The following is a 7,018-nucleotide window of genomic DNA, read 5'->3' on the forward strand; positions in this document are numbered from 1 at the left end:
GCGTTCGGTCAGGGTCGGTTGTCAGATATCTCTAAAAACCAAACGGTGTGGTCAAATGGTCCTGGGTCATGTCTTTACTACCGGTTACAACTGCGTGAGATGTGATGCACTTGACGGTGTGTCGTGTCCGGGCAAGGTGGGCTATGGGGTGGGGCAATGCAAGCCGGCTCGGCAGGCCATCGATAGGAGGCTTGCGCTCCAGGCTACCTCAGTTAGTCGCGGGGTTACGACTGCGCGGGATACGATGCACTTGTGTGTCTGTTCCGGGCAGGTTTGGGTCCCGAGACGCTGGGTCTAGTGGAGGGCGCAAATCGATTGTATATCTGACGCACCATAAGGTAGCTCTATCGGCTTCGGGCGGGAGCAGTTCTGGCGTATTCTGGGTTACAACTGAGTCGGAGCGACGCACTTGTGTGTCTGTTTCGGACAGGGTGGGCCACGATGCGTTGGGTTGTTTTCTGGCCGGGGTACGAGCTACTGATAAACGCTGAGCCTATGGGTCTGAGTGGCAAATTTCAGGCTTATGAAGAAAGTAGGCTCAGTACGGATTGTAGCGGTGATGGTGTCCTAAGCTAGCACCAGGGTCATGGGGAGGGGCGGCGGGCCCCAGGCCACGGCGTTTATGGGGGTATGTCACCCGTTCACGTTTGTCACCAAGACATGCAACCGAGGGGCTACTTTCTGGTGGAAGAATAGCTGGTTCTTGAAGCCCGCACTGGGTAGCAGGCCGATCAGGGCATGAGGAGCTCATTGTCCGGCCGGGGCCTTGTCGACCCGACGTTTCACCACCGAAACAAAGGTGGTTAAGGGCGTCGGGAGCCGACTTGGTGCCTGGACGGACGAGGGGTGTCCAACCTGGAAGGCCCCTGGAGGTCGGCTCGTCTGGTGTAGGAAGTTTCTCGTCGCTGCTGGTGCTCCGGATTAGGACGTTTGGAGGCGTGAAGAGAGAGTTCGCAGTGCGGTCTGCGGGGGAATAGATGACGAGCGTATGTGAAGTCGGTAACGTGTTGCGGATGCGAACAGAGGCGACTGCAAGCAACGGGTGTTCTGCCTGTCTTGCGACCCTACGAAAGGGGAAAATAATTCGGACAAGGTTGTCTGGGTGGTCGGAGCCAAGACCGAGTGACACTGATGTCACTTAAAAGTCTGGAATGCTCAGATGTCTGCGGGTGGTGGACTCTGGTCGCCAGTCCCTCTGGTGGCAAAAGACTCGCGTGCCTTAGGCTCCCATGAAAGGGGGGGTTCGTGAAAAGGTGGATCGCAATGAGCTTGTGTCCATACCCTGGATCAAGGGCGGGCACCGGCCTTCGGCCGGCACCCTTTCAGCTTCTTGAGGTAGCCAAATGCCTCGTCATCTAATTAGTGACGCGCATGAATGGATGAACGAGATTCCCACTGTCCCTACCTACTATCTAGCGAAACCACAGCCAAGGGAACGGGCTTGGCAGAATCAGCGGGGAAAGAAGACCCTGTTGAGGTTGACCCCGGGGTTGGTTTCACAAAATCCCCTGAAAAATTACAGGGTATTTGCTGCGGGCCATTTTCGGGTTTTCAGGGGATTTGCTGCACAATGCCCGGAGTGTCTCCAGACACCAAATCACCTGCAGAAGCATTCAGACAGCTGTTACTTTTAAGATATTCTGGCTTGAAGGTTGAATACTTCACAATTGTGTCATTTTGACTTCCAATCTGCCAAATATGTCATATCTCACACCTATTTAATTTTTTTTCAAAAAAAAAAAAAAAGCCCCTTTTCCAGGTTCACCAAATCACCTGTAGAAGCATTCAGATAGCTATTACTTTTAAGATATTCTGGCTTGAAGGTTGAATACTTTATAATTGTGTCATTTTGATTATCAACCTTCCAAATATGTCATATCTCACACCTATTTAATTTTTTTTCTATTTCCAAAAGCCCCTTTTCCAGGTTCACCAAATCACCTGGAGAAGCATTCAGATAGCTATTACTGTTAAGATATTCTGGCTTGAAGGTTGAATACTTTATAATTGTATCATTTTGATTTTTAACCTCCCCAAAATGTCATATCTCACACCTATTTAATTTTTTTTCTATTTCCAAAAGCCCCTTTTCCAGGTTCACCAAATCACCTGGAGAAGCATTCAGATAGCTATTACTGTTAAGATATTGTGGCTTGAAGGTTGACTACTTTATAATTGTATCATTTGGACTTCCAATCTCCCAAATATGTTATATCTCACACCTATTTAAGTTTTTTTATAAAGCCCCTTTTCCAGGTTCACCAAATCACCTGGAGAAGCATTCAGATAGCTATTACTGTTAAGATATTGTGGCTTGAAGGTTGAATACTTTATAATTGTATCATTTGGACTTCCAATCTCCCAAATATGTCATATCTCACACCTATTTAAGTTTTTTTATAAAGCCCCTTTTCCAGGTTCACCAAATCACCTGGAGAAGCATTCAGATAGCTATTACTGTTAAGATATTGTGGCTTGAAGGTTGAATACTTTATAATTGTATCATTTGGACTTCCAATCTCCCAAATATGTTATATCTCACACCTATTTAAGTTTTTTTATAAAGCCCCTTTTCCAGGTTCACCAAATCACCTGGAGAAGCATTCAGATAGCTATTACTGTTAAGATATTGTGGCTTGAAGGTTGAATACTTTATAATTGTATCATTTGGACTTCCAATCTCCCAAATATGTCATATCTCACACCTATTTAAGTTTTTTTATAAAGCCCCTTTTCCAGGTTCACCAAATCAACTGTAAAAGCACTTTTGGAATACCAGATGCACGAAACGGATTACCCTATGCACAAAACGGACTTCCTTAAATACCCGTTTTGCGAGGTCCATATCCCCGCGAATACACAACGCACAGCCGGGACACTTATATGTAACTGTAGTCCAAGTCCCCCTCTACAAATCTATCCGAGTGGATCCTGGATGCGACCTCCACAGCCGAGGCACGGTGTAGTCAAAGTAGGTCGCAGGGACCACATTACGCGCGCCATATCTACCCGGAAATAGAACGCACAGCGGGGATTCTTATACTGAATACACGGCCCCGACGTCCTCTAACCAACCATGTAAGCTGAATAATAAACGGATAACCACAGCCGAGGCAGCGCGTGTTTGAAAACAGCCGGCCGATCTTCATACTCTGACAAAATCACAGCGAACGACTTAAACGAAATACCCGTTTTGCGAGGTCCATATCCCCGCGAATACACAACGCACAGCCGGGACACTTATATGTAACTGTAGTCCAAGTCCCCCTCTACAAATCTATCCGAGTGGATCCTGGATGCGACCTCCACAGCCGAGGCACGGTGTAGTCAAAGTAGGTCGCAGGGACCACATTACGCGCGCCATATCTACCCGGAAATAGAACGCACAGCGGGGATTCTTATACTGAATACACGGCCCCGACGTCCTCTAACCAACCATGTAAGCTGAATAATAAACGGATAACCACAGCCGAGGCAGCGCGTCTTTGAAAAGCGCCGGGCGATCTTCATACTCTGTCAAAATCCCAGCGAAAGACGAGCGCCAAAACTCTGTTTCCTTAAACGAAATCGCCGGTTTGCGCGGTCCATATCTCTACCCTATACAGAAAACGGATTACCCTGTGCACGAAACCAGTTTTGGAATACCAGATGCACGAAACGGACTACCCTGTGCGTGGACACTTAGAAAAAAAAACAGGAAATATGTGTTTTGACTGGGGTAACGTGTACTTGATGTACTGGAGGTATTTTTACTCATTTTTCTTACTTTTCCTGCCTGATTTAAGTGCATACACTGCGGGTAGGTCCAGAGAGAATGAGAGTAGATGCAGTTCTATGTTAGATGTTCAGTCAAATGATTAGATACACTATTTGGCCTTTGTAAAGACTGATAGTTTATTTAGGGTTGCATTCCTGCATCAACAAAGTGTTTCACATCACAGAATCACGATATTTTTCTGTCATAATGCCACCATCTGTTGATGGCTGATGCTTGAGTGCCTTCTTCTCCTCTCCTCTGAACCCGTCCTCTCAGGCAGCCAACTTCTGCTTCTTTCAGGACAGTGTCTGTGTTTCAAAAGAGGCAGACAGATGGACAGGGACACAGTGTTTAGTTTTTTTAATCTCCCCATATGAATTCAATATTACCTTTTCATGTCACTTCAAACCATAAGAGATAGATAATGTAGTAGAGAACCTATTTGAGCCCTGACCCAGCTCAGAAAACTGAAGGTGACCATTTTGAATGACAGCACAATGTGATTCCTGGGGACTTCAGGGTATTATCTTACTGACTTGCAGACTAACCCCAAGTCTCACTCAAGTAGGGAATTTTGAGAGTCAGATTAGATACAGTATTTGGCCTGGATTAAAGCAGAGGCCTTGCTGCATGTCCTGTAGGTCAATATGAGGAGATTATGCCTGCAAGAGGAGAGTCTTTTTGGATCCTGCAATACCTTTTTTTGTCCAAAAGATGGCGACAGGGCTCAATGGTGGAGACAGGGGAATTTTGGCTGTCATACTGCACACAGAGATGCACTCAATGAAGTAGATAAATACTTGCTTCTTGAGTTTGCGAAATAGGAACATCTGTTGATGGCTGATGCTTGAGTTTCTTCTTCTCCTCTCCTCTGAACCCGTCCTCTCAGGCAGCCAACTTCTGCTTCTTTCAGGACAGTGTCTGTGTTTCAAAAGAGTCAGAGAGATGGACAGGGACACAGTGTTTAGTTTTTTTAATCTCCCCATATTAATTCAATATTACCTTTTCATGTCACTTCAAACCATAAGAGATAGACAATGTAGTAGAGAACCTATTTGAGCCCTGACCCAGCTCAGAAAACTGAAGGTGACCATTTTGAATGACAGCACAATGTGATTCCTGGGGACTTCAGGGTATTATCTTACTGACTTGCAGACTAACCCCAAGTCTCACTCAAGTAGGGAATTTTGAGAGTCAGATTAGATACAGTATTTGGCCTGGATTAAAGCAGAGGCCTTGCTGCATGTCCTGTAGGTCAATATGAGGAGATTATGCCTGCAAGAGGAGAGTCTTTTTGGATCCTGCAATACCTTTTTTTGTCCAAAAGATGGCGACAGGGCTCAATGGTGGAGACAGGGGAATTTTGGCTGTCATACTGCACACAGAGATGCACTCAATGAAGTAGACAAATACTTGCTTCTTGAGTTTGCGAAATAGGAACATCTGTTGATGGCTGATGCTTGAGTTTCTTCTTCTCCTCTCCTCTGAACCCGTCCTCTCAGGCAGCCAACTTCTGCTTCTTTCAGGACAGTGTCTGTGTTTCAAAAGAGTCAGAGAGATGGACAGGGACACAGTGTTTAGTTTTTTTAATCTCCCCATATTAATTCAATATTACCTTTTCATGTCACTTCAAACCATAAGAGATAGATAATGTAGTAGAGAACCTATTTGAGCCCTGACCCAGCTCAGAAAACTGAAGGTGACCATTTTGAATGACAGCACAATGTGATTCCTGGGGACTATCTTACTGACTTGCAGACTAACCCCAAGTCTCACTCCTGCAATACCTTTTTTTGTCCAAAAGATGGCGACAGGGCTCAATGGTGGAGACAGGGGAATTTTGGCTGTCATACTGCACACAGAGATGCACTCAATGAAGTAGACAAATACTTGCTTCTTGAGTTTGCGAAATAGGAACATCTGTTGATGGCTGATGCTTGAGTTTCTTCTTCTCCTCTCCTCTGAACCCGTCCTCTCAGGCAGCCAACTTCTGCTTCTTTCAGGACAGTGTCTGTGTTTCAAAAGAGTCAGAGAGATGGACAGGGACACAGTGTTTAGTTTTTTTAATCTCCCCATATTAATTCAATATTACCTTTTCATGTCACTTCAAACCATAAGAGATAGATAATGTAGTAGAGAACCTATTTGAGCCCTGACCCAGCTCAGAAAACTGAAGGTGACCATTTTAAATGACAGCACAATGTGATTCCTGGGGACTTCAGGGTATTATCTTACTGACTTGCAGACTAACCCCAAGTCTCACTCCTGCAATACCTTTTTTTGTCCAAAAGATGGCGACAGGGCTCAATGGTGGAGACAGGGGAATTTTGGCTGTCATACTGCACACAGATAGATGCACTCAATGAAGAAGATGAATACTTGCTTTTTGAGTTTGCGAAATAGGAACATCTGTTGATGGCTGATGCTTGAGTTTCTTCTTCTCCTCTCCTCTGAAACCGTCCTCTCAGGCAGCCAACTTCTGCTTCTTTCAGGACAGAGTCTGTGTTTCCAAAGAGGCAGTCAGATATCCCACATCAGCCAGTAAAAAAAAAAAAAAAGAATGAAGGGGGGAGGGGGGTTTAGAAGAAACATCCTGAGTCATACAGAGGGTCTAAAAGGGGCCTCATATGCCAGCGGGGGGAAAGGAGGACAGCATCGGGGCGGTGTCTCCACCATGGGACTTTTTAAAATGTATCTATTTAACATCAAGATATATATAAATTACTGATATGTAATATGAATTAACAATAAAGCACAATTAAAGGAGTTAAAAATAGTGTATAAAAGCATGCATAATAAAAAAAAAACACGCGTGAAGGAAAACAAAAAAAATGTATATAAGGAATTCCAGGCTGGAGGGTGGTGGAGGAAAGGAAGAGGGACTGGAGGCCCCATATCTAGAGCAATGGTGACCTTATTCGTCTAACCACTGCAGGTCCAGCCCCTCTCCTCTAAAGGACTTCCTTTTCACACCGTAGTCAAATTTCAGTTCGTCATCCACCTTAATTTCTGTCAGGGCCTTAAACAGGATTACTACTGTGTCATTCCCATCAACATGCAGCAGGCACTGAAGCGGCTTCAGATTTGGCCTTTTTGAAGAATGGTTTATCAGTCTTCCAACCGTCTCCAGCTCAGGGTGGCACTTGCAGGGATGGGTTTGGGCGTCAATGCAGAGATGCTTTTCCCGAAAAGTGAAGAAAAACATGTATGCCGCATTGTCAGTGACAGCCTCCATCTTCTTATTCCCTTTTTTTGCTGTGA

The sequence above is a fragment of the Anarhichas minor genome, unplaced genomic scaffold, assembly GCF_050575085.1.
Source record: "Anarhichas minor isolate MPS153535 unplaced genomic scaffold, ASM5057508v1 ptg000155l, whole genome shotgun sequence".
NCBI lineage: Eukaryota > Metazoa > Chordata > Actinopteri > Perciformes > Anarhichadidae > Anarhichas > Anarhichas minor.